At 37.8% G+C, this 24,299-nt stretch overlaps 1 protein-coding gene across 6 annotated transcripts in view; it reads right to left on the reverse strand.

Moving 5' to 3' along the window:
* The window catches only part of FUT8 (fucosyltransferase 8), a 436,921-nt gene extending 413,582 nt beyond the window's left edge, over positions 1–23,339 (reverse strand). For all 6 annotated transcript variants that reach the window (XM_027843711.1, XM_027843709.1, XM_027843707.1 and 3 more), the window contains exon 1: positions 23,141–23,339. The gene's annotated coding sequence lies outside the window, so the exon portion shown is untranslated. The remainder of the gene's footprint in view (positions 1–23,140) is intronic.
* Positions 23,340–24,299: the final 960 nt, after the last annotated feature.

The following is a 24,299-nucleotide window of genomic DNA, read 5'->3' on the forward strand; positions in this document are numbered from 1 at the left end:
TATAATAACCAAACTTGTCCCTCCCCCCCAAAAAAATGAGAATGACTTTCCCCTATCGGTGTGGAATTGTGTTTCTACAGATTCAGATTTTTTCAATATGTTTATTAGTTTGTTGAATTGGTTTTTTTTTCCTTTTTTGTAAGGGATGTCTCTCTAGAAGGGGAACAAGAGGATGGATTTATTAGAAAACATAGATAGTGGTGCAGTGGATAGAGCATCGGCCCTGGAGTGGGGAGGACCTGAGTTCAAATCCAGTTTCAGACAAGACACTTGACATTTACTAGCTGTATGACCCTGGGCAAGTCACTTAACCCCAACTGCATCACCAAAAACAAAGGGAAAAAAAAGAAAAAAAAGAAAAAAGAAAACATAGGTGATATCAAAACAAAAGGTATGAAGAAAAAATTTTTAAAGTAAATCTATAGTTGTGCTTATGAAATTTCCCTAAGCATGACCTGGAACAAATCACATTTAAGAGCACACATTAGTTAGAACTAGAAGAGATCTTAGACTGCATAATTCAATCCACTCCTTCATATTTAAGAGATAAAAATAAACAACCTTGTTTACTCTAAAATATTACCAAAAGATAGGTCCCTCTTCCTCCAGTCATGGCTAATTCAGGCCACATAATTAAAAGTGTCAAAAACCTATTAATAATCTTTTTTACTTACTACTTTGTCTAATAGATTAATCAGATGAGATAACATATGTAAAAGCATTTTGCAAACCTTAAAGCCTTAAGGATTATGTTGGCTATTGATGCAGTTAGGAATACAGTGGATTGAGCACTGGAGTGACATCAGGAAGACCTGAGTTTGAATTCTGCCTCAGACATCTCACTAGTCATGACACTGGGCAAGTAATTCACTTAACCTCAAGGCCTGTTACCTCAACTGTAAAATGAGCATAATAAGAGTACCTACTTCGCAGGGTTGTTGTGGGGATCAAAGGTTATAATAATATGTATAAAGTGCTACATCAATAGTATCTATTATTATTAATGAGACTGATATAAAAATATAACTCAGTACCTTTTGCTGATCTTAAACAGATACTTGAAGGCACATAAATGGATGCCAGAGTTACATGAGCTGGTCCCTACGCACAGCCACCATCCCAGCACAGACTCTGGATCACTTCATACCTGAATTATTACAACGGCCTCCTAATTGTTCTCCCTTCCTCAAGTCCCTCCCCACTCCAATGTATCCTTCAAATAGCGACCAAGGTGATCTTAAAGCATAGGCTCATGTCATCCCTCTTACACATCAACTTGAGTGGCTCCCTATTATCCTTAGGATCAAATATCAAATCTTCTGATTGGCTTTTAAAACCCCTCCCAACCTGGACCCTTCCTACCCTCCCATCTTCTTATTCTTTACTCCTCTCTACATACTCAATGATCCAATGACACTGGCCTTCTTGCTTTCCCTCAAATACAACACTTCAACTCCAGATACTATACTGTGCCTTTTCACTGGCTGTTCCCTATACCTGGAATGCTCTTACCTCCTCATCTCATTCAGGACCCACAGTTTTCACAAGAATGCCAAAGAGGATTTCATGACACCATAAAGGTTAAGAATTCCTGCTCTATGATATAACATGAAGTTATCTGATATTTGCTTTATTATACCCAGTGCTTACCACAGTTTCACGGCACAGAGTTAGTGCTTAATAAATGCTTATTGACTGCTGACAGTGATGAAAAGGAATTTCATTTACACAGCAAAGAATCACATAATCGGTTAGTTTTCCTCTACTGCTGTCTTTATACAGCCAGAAATCAGTTTGTGAGGCAATCACCACTATACTTCCCCTTACCAAGTATAGGAACCCATTTGGTTAGCAGTTAATCCAGTCAGATATTCATGCGAGGACATGGATTCAAAACCCAGCTCTGCCACTTGCTACCTGCATGATCTTAAGGCACTCACCTGACTTCTCTAGACCTCAGTTTCCTCTGCTGTAAAATGACCTCTGCGGTCACTTCTATCTTTAAATCAATGACTTATCAAAAACATAGATCCTATAAAAATATCAGCGGTAATAGTGGTATTGACAGTAAAGTTTATAATTTCTTATGCTCGCAAATCTGTCTTCCGCACAGATGGCAAACTGATATTCTTAAAACACCGACCTAACTACACAGTGGCTCTCTGTTGTATATTAAGACTTAGGGACTCAACCTGGGATCAGTAAACTTTTTTAAAAAATTTACTTTGGGGGCAGCTAGATGGCTCAGTGGACAGAGCTCTGGCCTTGGAGTTAGGATGACCTGAGTTCAAATCAGGCCTTAGACACTTGACACTTACTAGCTGTGTGACCCAGGGCAAGTCACTTAACACAGATTGCCTCACCCAAAAAAAATTACTTTGATAACTATATTTTAATATAATTGATTGCCTTTGTAATCTCATGCATTTCATTTTATGTATTAAAAAATATTATGTGTACCGATGCTGAGTGAAATGAGCATATCCAGGAGAACATTACACACAGTAACAGCAACATTATGCAATGATCAACTCATGATTGACTCAGCTCTTCTAAGCAATACAACGATCCAAGACAATTCCAAAAGACTCATGATGGAAAATGCTATCCACATCCAGAGAATGCACATCAAAGCTTACTATTTTCACTTTCTTTGGTTTTTCTGTGGTTTTTTCCTTTTGTTCTGTTTCTTTCACAACATGACTAATGTGGTAATATGTTTTACATGACTACACACGTATAACCTGTATCAGATTGCATGCTGCCTTGGGAAAGGTAGAGAGGAGGGAGGGAGAAAAATTTGGAACTCAAAATCTTATTAAAAATGAATGCTGAAAATTGTCTTTACATGTATTTGAAAAAAATAAAATATTATTTAAAAAAATAAAGCTAGGTGAAAGCTTTACAAGGAAAAATAAGTGACTAAAAATAAAAATATTATGATGAAAAGGAATCAAAGTCTTTAGCAGCATGCCAAGGGAGATCCATGACAACATAAAGGTAAAGATACAAAGTCTTCTTCCCAATCTGGCTCCAGCCAACTATCCTAGCATTATTTCATATTATTCTCCTCAGAGCATTCTATGTTCCAGGCTAAATAGTGTGTCTGCTGTTCTCCAGAAAAGACATTCCATCTCCTACCTCCAGACTTTGCAAAGGCAGTCCCCACCCATGCATAAAATCCTCACTCCCAGATTCAAAGAAACTTCCTTTGAGGAAGTGTTATCTCCTACAGAAAGTCTATCCTGATCCCCAGTTGCCAGTGCCCTCCCCCCAATTACTTTTTTTTTCTCTCTCTTCCTTTCTTTCATACTTTATTTCTATCCTGGGTCTCCACATCTCAACCATGAGTGAAGTACAAGGGTTGCAACTCACAGGCCCCATCCCACTGCTGATCAACTCATGAGCTTTGACCTGCTCCATTTCCAACCTAGACAAGTTCCCCAACTATTTCATTTTGGTCTTTTTAATTCAGCATCTCTCACAATGCCTGGCACATAGATGGCACTTAATAAATCATTGTTGAATAGAACCAAATGGGTAGGAAATGCACTGCCTTCACAATAGAGGTAGGTCTCAGATAAGAACCACAGAAGTCATATGACTTATACCAGGACAAAGAGTGGCATAGCCAAGATTCGAACCAAACCTTCCAACTCTACATCTGGCCACATGTGGCTTTCTAGGTCCTTGGATGAGGTTTTTTGACTGACTCCATGTTTTACAGAACATATCCTTTTATTAAGGGGTTTGTCCTGTGAAGTTCAGATTCAGTCAAAGGGCCGAACTGGAGGACCTACAGGGCCACATGGGGCCTCAAGGCTGAGGGTTCTCCAACCCTGTACTACACCCTGCCCCCACCCTCCAAAGACACTCACTAAGAAGGGTAAGAGGAATGCATGTAGTAATGAATGTCCAGGTAGCCCCTTGTCATTATCTTTTGGGGAATGTGGGAACGTTCTGGTGAAGCTCAGAAACTACGGCAATTAGCCCATCTTCTCTTTTACATGTTTTAGACTCTCCACATCATGTCATGTTGTCAAAACCCTTCAAGAACTTTACCATCAGTCGGCTGGTACCCTTGCAATATTGATTTCCCCCTCCTTGATAAAGATCTAATCCTACCACTGACCACCAGGTCTCCAGTACCCAAGTAGCCATGGTCCTTGTTCACCTCAACATACAAACATATCATGTTCCTCTCTACAGTCGATCAATGTTCCTTCAACAAAACTATGATCTAGCATACATTTTATACGTGTTAATATTCATAATATCTGAAGTTGGTATTTTTTGCAACTGGAAACGTCATTATTATAATGACAGATTGGGACAAATACATTCAGCACATTGTATTTTTATTTTTAAATAATGGAAAACACAAAACTGCTACTTTGTAACTTGCAAAATCCTCAAACCCTTACTACAAAAAAAATCAAGTTTGAAAGATTTTTAATACAGTTGTTACGGCTACTTGTACTTGATAGCTTAGAACTGCACACGTAACTCAAGGTAATGGAAGCATCTTTTTGATTCATAAATGAGAAACCAGCTAATATCCCACCAATAGAAAACAACTACCCCAGCCCTCTTAATGGATTTCATTTCAGGGAGCCATAAAAATGCTTTTTAAAACTAACATTTAGTATTCTAAAAATATACAAGGGATCAGAGGGGTACACACAACTATTCCTGATCATTCATTCAATTCATTTAGCAGGCATTTATTATTAAATGCCTACTATGTGCCAGACATCATGCTGGGCACTGAGAACAAAAATACAAACACACACACACACCTACCTTCAAGGAGGTATTGAGGAAAACAACATATACACAAAACATCCTATTGAGGAAAACAAAATATACATAAAATATTAAATGCAAAATATATATGAAATATTTGGGGAGAGCAAGATGGGGCAGCTAGGTGGCACCTTTTGCCCTTGAATTTCGGGGTTCGCAGCAACCCTAGACCTCAATAGAGTCAGGTTCAAATCTGGCTTCAGATACTTACTAGCTGTGTGACCCTGGGAAAGTAACTTAACCTTATCTGCCTCAGTTCCTCATCTGTAAAATGAGCTAGAGGAGGAAATGGCAAACCACTCCAGTATCTCTTCCAAGAAAACCCCAAATGGGATCACAAAGAGTCATACATGACTTAAAATAACTAAACAAAAGAACAACAGCCAAACAGGGAGGAGTTCCTATAAGAGGGGCCACTTAAAATTTTGAAGGAAGCAATGAAGTGAAGAAGCCAAGTATATTACAGGGACAGCAAACAACTGAAACAAAGACATGGAGGCAAAAGAGGCATCTCATGTCCAATTAACAGCAAGCAGACAAGTTTAGGTTGAAAGTAGTGCATATAACAGATGGTAACATGCAGTGAGCCTGGAAAGGCAGGCTGGGGCCAGATTGTGAAGGACTTTAAAAGATCAAGAAGCTTATATTTTATAAGGCAATAGAAAACCATTGAAATTTCTTGAGCAGAAAAGTGACACGGTCAGCCTTAAACTTGAAAACTATAAATTTGACATCTATGTGAAGAATACATTGAAGACATCTAAAGCAGGGAGACCACTACAAGGCTACTGAAATAGTTCAGGTGAGAGGTAATGAGGGCCTGAATTAGGATGATAGCCATGTGGGCATTGGTAGGGGACAGATGTAAGATATTGTGAAAGTAGAATCAACAAGACCTGGCAATTCAACTGGATGTGAAAGATGGAGAGGAAAAATGTCAAAAATGCCTCCAAAATTGCAAACCTTGATGACTAAAAGAAAGAGAAGTAGGAAAGAGTATAGGGAGTTTCTTGAGGGGAGAAGAGTAGAGATAAAGAGTTCTGTTTTGGACACACTGAGTTTAAGAGGTAGAAAGAACATCCAACAGGCAGCTGGATGATGCAAAAGTAGAATTAAAGAGATAAGAGACTGGGACTGGATATATCAATATGGGAAATAACTAGATAAAGGTAACTGCCAGATCCTAAGTTATATTCTAAAGCAATAATTATCAAAACTTTCTAGAAATTAATAAAAAATAGAAAAATTAGATCAATGGAATAGATAAGCAATGTTTAGAATCAAATGCCTGTAGCAGTCAAATATTCAATAAAACCAGAAAAATAAATTACATGAAAAAGAATTTGCTATTCAACCAAAAACTATTTGGGAAAACTGGATAGCAGTTTAAAAGACAAATGAGATTAACCAAAATCTTAAACAACTAACCAATAACAAAAATCATACCACCCAAAAAAAAAAAATGGAAGGTTTTCACTGTCATGAATAGAAAAAAATTCTTAACCAGCCTCCACATAAACCAGGAATAAAAGACAGAGTACCATAAAGACATACAGATTGGGAGAAAATCCTTCACCTACTAACATGTCTGATATCCAAAACCTACAGAGGACTGATAAAAATCTATAAGCTTAAGCACTATTTCCTAATAAACAGTAATAGAATATAAACAAAAAACTTGCAAAAGAAATTCAAGTTATCAACAATTAACTGAAAACTTGTTCAAAATTGTCACCAGAAAAATGTTAATTAAAACAATTCAAATATGACTTCACAACGATCCCAAAGGACTTATGATGAAACATACTATTCACCTCCAAAGAAAAGAACTGATGTTGTCTGAATACAGACTGAAGTATACTGTTTTTCACTCTTTTTCTTTTAGTTCTAGTCTTCTTATGCAAAATGAATAATATGGAAATGTTTTACATGACTGCACATATATAACCTATATCAGATTACTACCATCTCAAGGAGGGGGAGATAAGAATTTGGAACTCTAAAGAAAAAGAAACTGAAGGTATTAGAATAGGCAAAGAAGAAACAAAGCTACCACTCTTTGCAGATGATATGATGATATACTGAGAGAATCCTAGAGAATCAAGTAAAAAACTGCTTGAAATAATAAACAACTTTAGTAAAGTTGCAGGCTATAAAATAAACCCACATAAATCATCGGCATTTCTACATATTGCCAACAAAGCCCAACAGCAAGAGATAGAAAGAGAAATTCCATTTAAACTTATTGTAGACATTATAAAATATTTGGGAGTCTATCTCCCAAAACAAACCCAGGAACTCTATGAACACAATTACAAAACACTTTTCACACAAATAAAGTCAGATCTAAATAATTAGAAAAACATCAGTTGCTCATGGGTAGGCTGAGCTAATATAATAAAAATGACAATTCTACCTAAGCTAATTTATTTATTCAGTGCTATACCAAATTGCCAAAAAGTTATTTTATAGAATTAGAAAAAATAATAAGAAGATTCATTTGGAAGAACAAAAGATCCACAATATCAAGAGACCTAATGAAAAGAAATGCAGGGGAAGGTAGCCTAGCCATTCCAAATCTTAAATTGTACTATAAAGCAGCAATCATCAAAACTGCTGGGTACTGGCTAAGAAATAGAGCAGTGGATCAGTGGAATAGGGTAAGTATGCAAAACACAGTAGTCAATGACTATAGCAATCTCTTATTTGATAAAGCCAAAGACCCCAGTTTCTGGGACAAGAACCCACTCTTTGACAAAAACTGCTGGAAAGCTGGAAAAGAATATGGCAGAAACTAGACAGAGATCAAAATCTCACACCATATACCAAAATAAAGTCAAAATGGGTTCATGATTTAGTTATAAAGGCTGATACTGTAAGCAAACTAGGAGAGCAAGGAATAGTTTTACCTATCAGATTTATGGAGAACAGAAGAATTCATAACCAAACAGGACATAGAGAACATTACAAAATGCAAAATGGATAACTTTGATTAAATTGAAAAGTTTTTGCACAAACAAAGCCAATGCAACCAAGATTAGAAGGATAGTACAAAATTGGGAAAGAATTTTTACAACCACTCTCTTTGATAAGGGCCTCATTTCTAAAATATACATAGAATTAAGTCAAATTTATAAGAACACAAGTCATTCCCCAATTGATAAATGGTCAAAGGATATGAACAGGCAGTTCTCAGATGAACAAATTAAAGCCATCTAGTCATATGAAAAAATGCTCTAAATCACTGTTGATTAGAGAAATGCAAATCAAAACAACTCTGAGGTACCACATGACACCTGTCAGATTGGTCAAGATGACAAAACAAGAAAATGATAAATGTTGGAGAAGATGTGGGAAAATTGGAACACTAATGCATTATTGGTGGAGTTGTGAACTGATCCAACCATTTTGGAGAGCAATTTGGGACTATGCCCAAAGGGCTATAAAAATGTGAATACCCTTTGATCCAGCAATAGCACTTCTAGGGCTATATCCCAAAGAGATCATACAAATGAGAAAAGAACCCACATGGACAAAAATATTTATAGCAGCTCTTTTCGTGGTAGCAAAAAATTGGAAATTGAAAGAATATCCATCAATTGGGGAATGGCTGAACAAGTTGTAGTATATGAATGTATGGAATACTATTGTGCTATAAAAAATGATGAACAGGCTGACTTCAGAAAAACCTGGAAAGACTTGTATGGTCTGATCTGATGCTGAGTGAAGTGAGCAGAACCAGAACAATGTTGTACACAATAACAGCCATGTTGTACGGTGACTAATATTGATAAACTTAACCTTTCCCAGCAATAGAAAGATCTAAGATACCACCAAAGGCCTCATGATGGAAAATGCTATCCACATCCAAAGAAAGAACTATGGAGTTTGAAAGCAGATCGAAGCATACTATTTGTTATGTTTTTTCTTCTGTTGTGTTCTGTTTCCTCTTTCTGGTGTTTCATCCTATTGATTCTAATTCTCACATCATCACTAATGTGAAAATATGTTTAATAGGAATATCTATGTATAACGTATATCAGATAGTGTGCCATCTTAGGGAGGGGGAGAAAAATTTTAAACTCAAAAGCATATGGAAGTGATTGTTGATAAATCAAAATAAATTAATTTAAAAAAACATAATGTACAGTATTTAATATGTAGATTTTCTTGAAATGGAAAGTTAAATTGCTTTATATTCTGAATCTTCTATGTTCTGCTGTGCACATGACATCTTTTTTTCTTATTTTATATTTAAATTTATAATGTTTCTTTTTCTTTTCTTATTATGTATTTAAGTTTTAGTATTTTTTCTAAAATAAAAAATATTTTAAAAAAAGAAAAAAAGAATCTGGAACTCTAAACTTAAAAAAAAGTCAAAAATTGCTTCAACATGTAATCTGGGAAAAAATTAAAAAAAAAAAAAATATATATATATACACACACTTCACACCCACCAGACTGTTAAAAATAGTAAAAGAAAAAATTAACGTTGGAGGTGCTGTTAAAGGCAACATTTTTCATAAAAACAGTTTTGAGGTTTGCAAGAAAAGTTACTAAATTGTCCATATCCTTTGAACCAGTGATCCCACTACTTCGTTTCTATGAAAAGGCTAGTGGTAACAGAAAAGGATACATATGCACAAAAATATTCATAGCAGCACTACTAATAACAGCAAAATGCTATGGGGAAATTCATGCCCCTTGATTAAAGATGGCTAAACAAATTACAATAGCTTCCTAATTGGTCCCTGCTTCAAGTCTCTCCTCTCTCCAATCCATCCTCCACACAGCTGCCAAACTGACAATCCTAAAGGAACAGCTCTAACCACATCACTGTGCTCCTACTCCAGAAGTTCCAGTGGCAGCTTATTTCCTCTAGGATAAATTACAAACTTCTGTGTTTGGCATTTAAAGTCTTTCACAATCTGGTTCTATCCTGCCTTTCTAGCCTAATTACTTCCCTTTGTACATTCTGAGACCAACCAAACTGGCCTACCTGCTGTTCTTTGTACACAACACCCCATTTCCCACCTGTGTGACTTCGCACAGGCTCTGTACCCTATGCGTAGAATGGACTCCCTCCTCACCTTTACCTTACGGAATTCTAAGCTCCTTTCAAAGTGCCGTATGAGGCCTTTCCATATGATCCTCCCCACTCACAGTATCAAAATCATTTATTTAAGTAAACAGATTATTTCCATTATGTGTATATATCGAAGCTCCCTGAGAGCAAGGACTGGTTCTTTTTTGTCTCTTGTGCTCTTAACAACAACTGACTCATGTGAATATAAGGGAAAAGGTATCACTGTCCCCAATGGAATAATATGAATTCAGAGAAATGAATATGACCTCACATCTATCATTGCCTTACATTATTCCCATCCAGAAGGCACCAAAAAGGCAGTGTCTATGGCGTGGGTAACAACTGGGGATTGAGAGAAAAGGAATTGGTAAAGAAGGTCATATAATATCCTGAAATATTGTGGCACCTAAAACAAAGACCATGCACTGCTTTACAGCAAACACAAAAGAGGCCAGGATAAGACAAATAGGCAGCCAGTTTCAAACAAATTAGAAGAGACTGACACGTTTTCTTGTGACCTCCATGCCCACAGGGGCAACTCATGGTGATTTTGGAGAAAAGACACTTCAAGGACCCACAGAAAAAATGATGTTTACCAGGTAACTATGCATGAAGTAGTCAGAAAACAGTTGCCACCTGCCACTGTGCTGCAGTGGACAGAGAACTAAGCATGGAATCAGGAAGATATGAATTCAAATCCAGTCTCAGGCTAGTTTCCTCAATTGTAAAATGGGGATAACAGCACTTACCTTCCACCGTTGTTGAGGATTTATAAATGAGATGTTTGTATAGTGCTTAGCACAGTGCCTGGCATAATAGCCATTTAACATTTGTTCCCTCCATTCCTTTCCTTTATGACTTAGATACTGGGCGACTTCCTAACTCTTCTTTGTAAATAGCATCTAAGTAATCTGTTGTCTGGGCAAAAATGAAGTCAAGAATTCTTAAGGATAAACAATGGGAAGTTGAAAGTTCACATCTTGCAAGTTGTCAACTGCTTAGAAATTTTAATGTTATGTTTTATGTCCAATTCGGTCCAGCAAATATACTTGTTAGTATGTAATGAAAATATATGTTCCTATGAGTGACATGAAGTTAGGTAAGAGATGAGCATTTTAATGAAAATGAGAATATGAGCCATTTTGATAAAATTATGAAATATTAAAATGATAGTTTTTATTCTTTAAAGCCTAGACTGAAATGAGATAGAACCTAAGCAGACACTACATACTTAGCTTGAATGGAAAAGGTTTTTCCAGATTTGTGCAGTTCTCAAGCAGATAGCCTAAGCCTCACATATGTGAGAAGGGGAGCAGCTTAAAGTATCATCTGATGGTTTATGCAAAGATTACAATCCAAGTACTTGTTACTCCGCCCCAACCACTAACATTTCCTGGCATTCCTGTAAAGAACAAAAATGCCTGCATCCTTATACATGCATGGGAGAAGTGACAGTAAAAAGAAATATACCAAATACTCCCAATGTAGAATACAGTAAATCAGGCAGCTAGGTGGCGCCATTAATGGATAGATCACTTGGGTGTAGTCAGGAAGACCTGATTACAAATTCAGCCTCAGACAGTAGCTGTGTGACCCTAGGCAAGTCACTTAACCCAGTTTGCCTCGGTTTCCTCATCTGTAAAATGAGCTGGAGCAGGAAATGGCAAACCACTAAATGGGGTAACAAAGAGTAAGACATGACTGAAATGCAAGAATACAGTAAAACACAACATAAATCAAGTAACATGCAAAGTTAAGTACCAAATTATTATTAAAATTAAAATGTACTCATCTTTCCTTGGAAATTTTAATTACTATTTTGCAAGAATGTCCTCTCTTTCAGAGGCAAGAGATATTGAAGTATTTTGTTGAAAAGGATCTGCTACATCAAAACAAAAGCAGTTCAAAAATTAAATGAAAAAACTAGAACTACCTTTAAAGCCTGATGCATTCTTACTAATATTCTCAATGGTGGCAAATTTTTGTCCTTTAAAGGAGGATTTCTTTTTCTAAACAACCAACTCATTCAGAGCCAAGTCTCGTGCATAAGGTATATGATCAAGCAGAGTAATATTATTTGGGGGGAAAAGCTACTAAAAATATTGATTTTCTTGTTTCTCATACAACACAACGGCAGCCTCATTAGATTATAACCTTCCAAATTAACACAGAACAAAATTCTTTTAGGGGTATACATCCTGGTCTTGGCCCTTAAGACACTGTGCCACTGACACCTGAGCTCCAGGTTTCCACCTCATTTCTTGGTCATTTATGCCTGGCCATAATGCCAAGTTATCTCCTGCCTTCCCAACATCCCTGCATGTGTTGTCTTCCCCCATTAGAATTTAGGATCTTTGCAAGTTATTGACTTTCTTGTTTGTATCTCTATTCCCAGTACTTAAGCATTGTGCCTAGCACATTTATAGTTAAGTCATTTTAGTCCTGTCCAATTCTTCATGAATCCATTTGGTGTTTTCTTGGCAAAGATACTGCCGCTCCCTTCTCCAGCTCATTTTACAGATGAGGAACCCAGGCAAACAGGGTTAATTTACTTGTCCAGAGTCACACAGTAAGTATCTGAGGCCTAGCACATACCAAGTGTTTAATAAACACTTTTATCATTCAAACTGTTAGGTTCACTGAAAATCTGATTTCAGTAGTTTATAGCCACCCAATGTCTGCAAGTAACTAATACAAATCATATTCAAGGATGAAATATTAGTCATGTTTCTGCCTCTAGTAAAATTTCTTTATTCATTACAGCCTTTTGTCATTAATTTTTTTAAAATATTTTATTTATATCACCTGACCCCTCAGCATACTCCCACTTCCAAACCATGAATGCAGTTATTAAAAGTTTCTTCTTCATTTTCAGAGGGAGGTCCATCTATCCACATCTTTCTCCTAGAGATATCCTAGAAACTAATCACGTTTTTTCATTCCTGGAAACCAGGGACAGCACAGTCCAATCCAACCCAAGGAAAGTACAAGGGGACAAATAATGAATTTGGAAAAGACTTAAGTTGGAATCCTGGCCTTATTTACTACCTTTGTGTCCATGAGATTATTTCACCTCTCTGACACTCAATTTCTTCATCCATAAAAGAAGTTCCCTTTCAGCTCTGCATCCTACAATCCTATCCATGACCCCTGATTTGATGGCCTGGTATTTCCCCAAATGGCACAATCCCACCAAAGCAGGAAAAAGAGAAAAACTTTTTGTTGTTGTTTTTCAGCCATTTTTCAGTTATGTCCATCATCCCATTTAGGGTTTTCTTGGCAAAGATACTGGAGTGGTTTGCTATTTCCTTCTCTAGCTCATTTTACAAATGAGGAACTGGATTAAGTGACTTGCCCAAGGTCACACAGCTAGGAAGTGTCTGGGACCAGATTTGAACTCAGGATGAGGTGTCTTCCTGATTCCCAGGCCAGTGCTCTATCCACTGCACCACCTAGCTGCCCAGATGAAATTTACTTTTACTAATTTAACAGTAAGCTACAGAACTTCATCACACACTTTTGAAACTCTGTCAGTACAAAGAGGTGGCATTATTTTTTTCATTATTAACTATTTGCTAGGTTTACAGAACTTTCCCCCTTCCAAGCCTCATTATAATGGTTATGCCCTTTTCATTTGAAAATTCTAATATTTACACAGCATTCAAAGGTAATGCTAGGTCAGTAGTTTCCAAACATGTCCTTTTACTAAATTAATACATGAATGAAATTTATCATATCCAGGTTTTCATATAATAAACGTTTCCTGGCTCATTTTCATTCCGATTTTTACACATATATAAAATAAAGCATTAATCATTGTGCCAGTCACTTTAAAGATCATATGATCTTAGATATGTAAGGGACCTGCCATGCCATCTAAAACAATCCTTTCATTTTAAATGAGGAAACTGAGGCTCACAGGGGCTGAATAATTTGCCCAGTCACACAGGTAGCAAATGGCAAGGCTGAGATTTGAACACAGATCACAGAATCATAGAATTTCAGAGTTGAAAGGTCCCTCAGAGGCCAGACTCTACTCCTCAGGTTGGACTACACTCTAACCCATACCTGGAAAAAAGAAGCTTCTCTACTAAATACCAGCCAGGTAGTCCTCTAGTTTTTGCTTGAAAAACTCCAATACTTCTGATACCAAATTCAGTGCTCTCTCCATTGTACTATACTGCCTCCCAAAAATAAAAGGGTAAACATAATACTAGTAGGCAGGTCACCCCCAACCTTTAAACCTTCACAAAAGTCATGCAACTAGGTACCTGGGGTCAGAGGCAGGGGAAAGATAAAAGTAGGTTTTAAGTCTATCCCCAACCCTAAGACCCAGGAACTTCCCTCCTCTGGAAGTGAAGCAAAGTAGGCTAGCACCTGGGGGACCTACCTTCCACATCCCACCCCATTAAGGTGGGACTAATGAGAGGGAGATTCAGATAAGAGCTGGGGTGCACCAAACAGCTATTCAACCCCCAAGAGGCTTCCACAGTGAGCAGAGTACTCAGGAAGAAGGGATAAGTGTGTGGGGACAGGAGAAACAAAAGAAGTTCCATGAGCTGATGGGTGCTTGTTTCCTTTCTGATATGACTCACCAGGTAGAAGGAATTAAATCAATTTTGTTGGATTTGATTTGAACTTTGTTTCTAAAGGTAGACACACCTGCATGGGAGTTGTACTTTAAAACATCCAATCATTTTGGCCACTGCTTCACATCCTTTCCTCACTCTCTCCTCTACTAACCTCAAAAGGTCTCACACAATCCTGGCCCCACAGTGTGGAAAACTATCAATTAATTCTTAAGATATTTGCCCATTAAGAGATGGCCAACAAAAAAACTTAAGAGCAATCCAGAAAAGAAAAAAAGGGTTACAGAATGGCTAGATTTAAATAGCTTTCTAATTTTTTTAATTAAATGACTTATTAAAAACAATATTAAACAATATAACTAATTAAATTTGCTCAGCAACTATTTATATTTAAATTAATTTCAATGAAAAAATTTGAACTTTTTCAGTCATTCCCACTAAAGCCCCACAAATCAGAACTTTTTGCCCATTCATTTTTACTTTGGCCTTTTTTATTTGCATTGTTTCATAATGGTCTTTCTAGATTTCTTTGTACTCCTTATAGTTGTGAGACTTAACAAAATTCCATTCCTGCATTTATGTACCACAATTTATGTAACTATTCTCTTACTGTTGGATATGTGTTTCTCCAGTCTTTTGCAATTATTTATAATAATGCTATGAAAACATCTTTTTGTGTGTTGTTTTTCTGTAACATTTTCAGGGCATAATACTCAACAGTGGAATAACTGGGTCAAAGAGTACAATTATTTTGGTAACTTCTAATGCATATTGATAAAATGCTGTCAAAAAGGTTCTATGAGAACACCTCCAACATTGAGTTTTATTGCTTTTAATTATTTCTGCCAGTTTGATGGCTGCGAGATGGTAACTCAAAACTGTTTTATTTTGAACCATTCAGATCACATAACTTTATATCTGGAAAGGACAGCCATCATTTGGTCCAAACTCCTCACTTTACAAAAGAGGAAACCGATATCCAGAGATATGAGGTTTTGTTTTTCTATTCTAGATCATACAGCTAATTTGTGTTAGAGCCAGAACTAGAACTTAAGCTTCATTACTCATTCTTCTCACTTCTTTCCATTACACCACTCCAGAGGCATAGTGGTATAGTAAGAATAGTATCGGTCATGGACTCAGGACACCTAGGTTCAGCTCTAAGTCTGTTTCCTCAGTCAAATGGGAACAATAATACTTAGACCATCAACCTTATAGCACTGTTGTGAAAGTGCTTCTTACATCTTGAAGTACCACATAAATGTGAGGATTTAGTATCACTGCTAAAGAACAATTAAATAAATACATTATTGCTGTAAATTACTTAAGACAAAAACTAAGACTTAATTTTAACTCCTTGGAGACATATTTTTAAAACTCCAAGAAATGAAAAGGCTCTTCTAAGGACACTTCAAGGAGCCATAAATTTTGGCAATATGGTAATCCTTCCACCAACACAGACAGCAATGCTCTCTGCTCTTCACCAAATGATCTTTGAAAGTAGTTGCTGAAAAACCTCAAACTCTCCATTAAGCCTCTATGAGTTTAGTTAAGCTATAGCATAGATTTAAACATGGAAACAAGGCCATATTCAAAGTCTCTCAGGCTTGGTAGAACCAATAAAGCTTATGGGATGCTGACACACAGCCTTCAAGAATCCTGGGTTATCTTCACATCACAATGAAGCATTAAAGTAGAGCTGTCGTTGAGGTCCCAAAAATATGTAAAGTGATAAAAATTCTGCTGTTTCTTCCTGATTTCAGACTCTTTTCCTCTTCAAAATTCCAAAAGCTAAAATACCCTGCCTCTAAATGGTACAGAAGCCATTACAAAGGAAGAATTACAGAAACTGCACATGTCATGAAGTTTAGGGAACCTGTACACAGTTCCCTTGAAAAGACTTTGGTTATTCATCATCTTTCCCTTTAGATCCATTTGCACTGCTGTGGGTGGGACTCTGCAGTCAGTTACAGCTAAAAGGTTCTCTCCTCTAGATCTGGCAAGTTGCTCCAGGTACAGAAGAATTCTTTGGAGATTTCATTTTCCATACATCTTTCTGCCACTATAATAAAATGATTCTGATAGTGTTTAAGTTAAAACGAATGTACTGCTAATAATACATTAAAGAGTTTCTCTACATGTTTATTATTTTTAACTTCTAATATATAGTATACATACCCTACATATCGTTGACTTAATTCAAGAAAGCCTAATATTCTTTGTTTACTCAAACATTAAAGATATACTTCCTTCGTACTTCTCTTATCCTAAGAATATTTTTGCCCTGGTGAGAAGTACCAGATTAACATTTCCAATATTTGCTGCATCTAAGTGGAGTTTTATTTTAAAATGGAGCTGCAGTCAGCTGTGATTTCTGTTTCACGGATGACAGTAAGGCCCATCTATGCCTCTATTACTACAGGATTTCACCTAACTAGCATTAAAGCCTTAGATACGGATGTTAGCAAGAATTTTAATTTCTGGCCTTTCCCATTCTCTTTCCTCAACTCTCAAATTGTCTATTGGTCAAAGTTCTGAAATCCTGCAATATTTTCCATTGAAAAGATAGTGAATAATCAATGTGAATATTCCCTCCATTGATACAGATCACAACCCCTCTGTAACTTATAAAATATTCTATTAAGCAAGTTGCTGGGGCAGGAAAATTCATCACCTAGTGGTACAACCTTCTTATAATCAACCTCTCTGAACTTAGCAAGACAGGTTCTAGAACAAAGACAATACAATCACATGGTCCATTTTTGAAGCCTTTTTAGCTTTAATAGCATTTGCACTTAGAATTTATGCTCCTCTGACATAACTTTTGAAAATCCATAAATGAGAAAGAGGACTAGAATTTTAGTATAGGAAATCTACTTAAATAAAAAATTCACTTACTCAAAAGCTATCCCGCTTTTTTGCCAAAGCTTCACCACCTATGACTTTGATCCCATCCATACTTCCTCCATCATCTAAGACTTTGGTTCTTACACCATATCCCTCCCCTGCCCATCTCCAATCTTTTCCAGTAGAAGGCCAAGTGGAAGAAAGAAAAACAAAGGAGGTGGGGGAAAAAAAAGAAAGGAAAACTAGAGGAAGGAAGAAACCTATTTACCCCATTCCTTACTCCTCCTCTCTAGCCAAGGCAGACCACATAGCACGTCAAATTCTGCCTCACTTGAAGGCAGCCCACCACAACCACCCTCCCCCCGCAAAAAAAATCACCAAAACTGAAGTTTCATCCATTCCTCTCCCTACTACAGACACTTAGGCAGTCCACACTCTATGTATATATTTGTAAGTAGGTATTACATATCATATATACATATACAGGTATATATAACTTTTAATTGAACTTATATAAAAAGAAAAATTTTGTATCCAAAGGACTTACCATTTCACAATTCAAAAAGGGTAATACTTAAGTCCCTTCCTAAAATTTGGCTTGGTGCAAATTTACACTTATAATTCTGGTTAATGGCCTTAATCATATTTAAAAAAAAAAAAAAACAACTTACTATTCACACTATAGTTGAAATCACTGTTCTTGGCAACAGGTAGTTTGGAAACTAAAATATAAATGCAATTTCAAAAACCACCACAAAATTAGCCAAGATGATGTTTTTAAATACTAGTCTGCGTTTATTTTTTTGTTTTTTTTAGGGGGGGGGAGGAACCTGTCCCATGCATTAGACTAGTTCACTTTTCTTTATGTCTAGATTATTTCCAAATAGTCAAATCTTTCATTTATATTCATTATATTCAGGAAGTGGTTGCTTTTTCATTTAAAGTTCACATCAGGAAATGCTTCTGACAGTGCCAATTAGAAAACAAAAATACAGCTTAATTTCCTATTCACATCTATGATTGTAACTGATGAATGCCTCAACATTTTTATTACTTATTTTATAAACTATGAACTTTATTTACACTTCCATTAACCATGACTATAATAGGAAGAGAAAATAGTGGCCATCTCAAACCTAAATCAATGTTCACATATGCCATCATTTATTCAAAAAAAGCTCAAAAACAGGAAACAGAAAATACATGCACTATTTCAACATGATAATTAAAGTTTTCAGATTCTAAACCCTCAAAGAAAAAAATTACACTATAGCAAACAATTAAATATTGGCATAATATTAAAGGAAATACTGTCATAATGTGAAAGGAAATATTGGCATAATATTTCCAGAAAGAAAAAGCATCACTGCAAAGAGGAAGCTGAAACACGTTAGCAAGAGTCATAAATTCACATTGTTGCCCAAAAAAATCACATTAAAAGTTCTCCGGAAAAAATTCTCTTCGCAAAAAAAAATTCTTCTCAATGATACAAGTAACAAGAGACTTCATTTTATTCTTCATGAGAAATAACATTCTGAAACTAATATATCTCTCTTTTCTTGAGTTTAATATGAGAAATAAGAACTAGGACATTTTATTTCATTGGTATATGAAACTCTGGAGAGAGGAAATTCCCCCCTTATCAATGTAAGTCAGTATCTTCTCTGCAACTTTAGAGAAATTGAGAAATTTAATGATTTCCCCAAGACCACACAGTGAGGGGGCACTTGAATCCAGGTCTTGAATTCCAGGCCTGTTCTCTATACACTACATAATGCTTCCTCTCAAGTTTAACATGGGCTAGTAAAACCTTCATTGCAACTTGGCTACTACTAGCATAATACAGTGCATACTAATTTTTCTTCCTCCTAAATATAAGGTTAAAAGTTTGTGTGCATGTATATGCAGGTACATGCAATAGATATTATCATAAATAAACACATTTTCCTTGGGCCAAAAACTCATACAACAAATGTAAAATGTATGGGGCAAAGTGGAAGGTTTTTAGTTTTGGTTGCAGTTGTTTGCGGGTCGGGGGGACCAGGTGCTAGAGGTAGATATCTGTAAAGAAAATGTCTTTAAATGAAAAAGTTTAAAAAAGAAAACTGTATCTTTTATCTATACATTCTTTTTAGTTCAACTAAAATTTCAGCTTATTATAATGGCAGCACAAGTAATTGAAAGTCTAATTAAAGGAAAGGAAGTGATAGTCCAGACACCAGAAGGGAAAGCTCACACTGTACAGAAGATAAACATAAAACATAGAACCACCAGAAGTCCCAAAAGGAAATCCAGGATCTATTGCTCTATCATCCCCACCTACTAAACTGAAATTATGACTGGAATCTAAAGTTGCCATCAGATCTAGTTTCAGAAGTCAATAAAACATTAGTGATGCTGAAATGAAAGTCAAACTCTTTTTTTTGCCTTTAGATATCATGACATCACGGCTTTTAGACATGGTTTTCAAAGATATTTTCTATCAGAAAACAAATAGAGAAACAGTTCTTTATTCAGGTAGCTTAGTTTTATGTTTATTACTACAGATTACAAACTTAAATGAAGACAATTCTTTTACAATTTGCAAAATGTGCGTAATAAAAGGCCTATTTTACATTCAAAAGATCATAAATTCACAAAGAATACTATATAGCAAACCAAAAGCAACCATCCTAAAAGATATGTAAGGTAAACAAAATAGTCTAGCAATTTTTATAAATTTATATTTACCTCATAGCATTAAACACTTCATACAAACGTTCCTCACTATTCTGTCGCCCACAGATTATACCTTAAGAAGAAAATTTTGTTTTTACTTTAAAAGTATATACTGATACTTATTTACATAGGCTTATTGAAAAGAATACAACCAACACCCTCAAGTCCATCCCTTTCTAAATGAATTATTTTAATATTTTTAAGATAGCTATCACCACCAGATTCTAACCCTGATTTGGACTACCGGAGAAATAAATTAACACACTTAACTGGCTTACAGTTTATAAATCTAAATAAAAATATGAAAAAAAAAATAACATTGCTTTATATTCAAAAGGCACCAATCCAATTTAATAGGTCAGCTGGCTAACTCACTGCGCTATATTGCAGGAGGAAGCAGTTAGGAAGTGACCTTGGGATCCTTACTGTATGAACAACCCAATTCCTCATCAAAAAAGACCTATAAAGTTTCTGGAGACTATACAGATTTACTCATGCATATTGAATGCACTTGCTTATACACATTCTGATCTCTTAAACTGTGCCACGGTGTGATTAAAATTTCAAAATTATGGATTGGTTATTTTAAATAAATAGGTTACAAACAAGCAATAAGAACTTGGCAAAGCTTCACCTCTCTCCTTAACTTTCTACTTTGACACTTGTTTCTACTATATTGCACCAAGCACAACGACAAAATATAATCATACATTAAGTTCTTGATCACACATTCACAGTTGTTTTAAGTGAGAAAATTAAATGCTTATTGTTTCTATTCGCTTTCCAAAATTTCAGACCATAAAAACTGAAAGAAAAAAAACCTATTATTTGTTCTACACAAAACATACATTCTAATATTTCTGATTAGTATCTACAAAAAACTATATATACAAATATATGTTTTCATACCCTTTTAATAATAATGATGCTGGTCACAGGAAATCTGTTTCAGGCTTTTTAAAAGTTTTAGCATAAATTAAGCTATACTTTGCTTTGGCACTAGCTCCCCCTCCAGACCATACTACTAACGTTGTAACTGCATGTAAGATATAAATACGATGCACTCACTGGTTGTACCAAGTCATTTACAAGTACTAAAATTCAACATTTTCCAAAAATTATCATGTCAGAGTGCTCGAAATTTAGAAAAAACACTGTACCAAAGAATTGCAGAAATTAATCAAAAAAATACTTATAATCTCATCTATTTTAAACAGAAATGACATACAGGAAAACACATCTGGACACTTACAAAATGGTTTTTCAGTTAAATGCAAAAATTGTTTAAAATATAAACTTCCTACAATTCTACATTTCAATGAAATTAATCTAAATTCACTATCCCAATAAACTAGATTCTATCACTCTGTATCACACTTTCTACTTTTGTTTGCCTATTTCATTGCTTGATCAAAGATAAAGAAAATATTTCTGCATCTTTCTGCTATCTATGCAAGTTTCCTTCCAGCTGTTCAGCAAGCTCTTCAATTTAAGAATTCTGAAGTTCTAAAGCTGTAAAAGCAAAATGTTATGCCTCCAAAGCAACTTCAGTAGTTTTATATCCTTTTCATTCCTGATTGCCTAAATTCTGGAGAAACTAAACTTCCATGATTCACAATTTCAAATCTGGATTCTCTCTTAACCTTACCATTGAATGAGTTACTCAGAAATCATAAGTAAATACATTTTAATCTCAAAATTTTGTGGTATAATACAAAAGATTACAGAAGCATTGGTGTTCACTTTATGGAACAGCTCTTGAAGGAAAAATTATTTTAGCCAAAGTAATACCACAACTTTTTCCAGTAAGCATAGATAACCCTACAGGGCTTAAATAGATTTAACTGCTTTTATTATACATTTTCAACATAATACTTCTTAAAAGTGTTGACTACTTCATAAAACCAAATATACAAAGTTATCAGCAAGAAAATAAAAAGCATCTTTGATGACTAAAAAAAGTATTATGAAACCTACTTCCTTCATCCACTGGCTTTAAGCAAAAATTAGCCAATTACTTTTGAGTTTTCATTTAAACTGTAAAAATATATATATATATATATATCACTGAAAATCGTCCTAGGGAACCTCAAACTGGCAATTGCAGGTCTACGGTTGCAGAATGGAAATTGTGACTTCACTCTCCTGAACTGGCTCAAATAAATATAGTAAGTGGAATTTTATGTGCCTTTTTTTATTTTCCTGCACCCCCCCCCAAACATAAATGAAGACTCAACCCTAAAAAAAAATCAAACCAAGGTTAAACCCAGATGTGGCCAGTGGCGCCCAACTTTAGAGGAGTTTCATGCAGTAGTTCTCTGATGCTCAGGGTGCCAGAAGGTTGCATCCCCCAAAGTGAATTGTCAGTGAATAACAGGTGATGCACCGGACATGGCACAGGCTAGAAGGCAGGGCAAACCTCCTCACTAAAGAGATGATTAGATCTTCTATCACCACCACCACCCCCAGCCCTCCAGCATTCAGAGTCAAGTTACCATTACCTCTCCATTAAAAGGTGAGAGCCCCCCTTCTCTAACTAAAGTCCGCACCCCTAAAGATAAGAGGCTGCTCTCTCTTCTTCCTCCCCACACCGAGAAAGGGGATGGATCTGGGTGCAGATCCATTCCCCCCCCCATTTCCACTCGCGCACAATGATGCCCACCGGCCGGAGCGCGTGAACTGAGTGGAAGGTGAAGGAGAAGGGGAGGACGAGGAGGAGGAGCCCCCGACGGCTCGCCCCCCCACCCCATCTCCCTTACCCCCCTGGGCAGGATGCGCGCCTCCGAGGAGAGCAACAGCGCCCCTCCCGCCCCAGGCAGGAGACGCCCCGGCCCCACTTACCCCAGGGCTCCCACACCTGGAGCTGCCCCCCCACCAAAGCCCCCACCTCCAAGGTCCCCGGAGGGATGGAGGGGAAGCGGGGGAGGGAAAATTCTTTCCCCAGCTCCTTCCGGGAACCGCTGTTTAAGCGGCAGCCGCAGGCCCGGGAGGAAAGAAGCGGCCCCAAGTCCTCGGGTTCGCCGGATCCCCCCGCTTTCCCCGCCGCCGGGGACCCCCAGCCCCAGCCCCGCGCGACGCCCCGACGCCCCCTTACCCGTGGAGGGAGGGGAGGGGGGCTCCGGTGGCTGGTCTCCAACCACCGCCGCCTCCGGCCGTCGCTGCCCCGGGAAGGGGGAGTGGGAGTGGGAGGGGTGGTGGCGTGGAGGAGGATGCTACTCCCGACGCGGGGAGGAGAGGAAGAAACGGAAGCAGGAACCGCCGCCGCCGTTTAACGGAGCCTTCGGCGCCACTGACTGAGGGGGAGCGCGAGGCGGCGCGAGCTGGGCGGACGCTGACAGCGCGAGCCGGCCACTGGGCGCGCGACCCAGAGCAGCGCGAACCCCATTCCTGGGGAGGGGAGAGGGGAACGGATGGTGGGGCGGGGGTGGAGTGCGGGAGGTTGGAAAGGCTAGGAGAGCTAGGGGAGGGGAAAAAAAAAAAAAAACTAGGCGAGTCAGCCGGAGATAACGCGCGCACGCGCCGGAGCGGCTCCGACAAGAACGCAGGCTGGGGGAGCCTATGATAGCGCAAGCATGCGCGCGCGAAAGGGGCGCGCGCCCCTCGCCGTTCAGGGCCCGGCAAGTGTGCGCGTGCGCATGCGCCGGCCGCTGCCACCTACGGCGACCCTGGCATGTGCCAGTGCTTCTTCCCTACCGCCTTTTTTTTTTCCGCTCTTTGGTGGCGCGGCAGCAGCGGGAACATCCACGTCCAAGCCACGTAGAGAAAATATACCGGGACGCGGGGACATTTCCGCAATTCATCAGCCGCACACGTGCGCATGCACACCCACACAGGCTGTAAAGGAATACGCTGCATTCATCCTCAAGGATCAGAGTACCAGGGCTTAGGAGTGGGGAGGAAAGGCTGCCCTGGGCAAAGCCAGGACTTCCCTTGGGGAGGACACGCCAGCTGGGATTTGAAGTATTCTTTCGGGCTCCGGAAAATATAGGCACCTCGTGGCAATTCCCTTAGTAGCTGTGCGGGGAATACTGGGCTGCTTGAGGTACTTTGGCGTTGGGCAGTGCTGAACCGTCCCGCGGGGACGCTGGTCCGCCAGCGCGACGACAGCATGCAATGTGCATTGCTAGGTGAGACTTTCTTCCGCCCTTTAACAAGCTGACTCGATATGCCCTCCCTGTGATTCCATTGATTTAGAACTCAAATCCGCCCAAGCTCCGCTTCATTGTGCGGAGGAACAGACGTTTTGGGGAGAT

This window comes from Vombatus ursinus, unplaced genomic scaffold (assembly GCF_900497805.2).
Source record: "Vombatus ursinus unplaced genomic scaffold, bare-nosed wombat genome assembly UNPS02014926.1, whole genome shotgun sequence".
Taxonomy (NCBI): Eukaryota; Metazoa; Chordata; class Mammalia; order Diprotodontia; family Vombatidae; genus Vombatus; species Vombatus ursinus.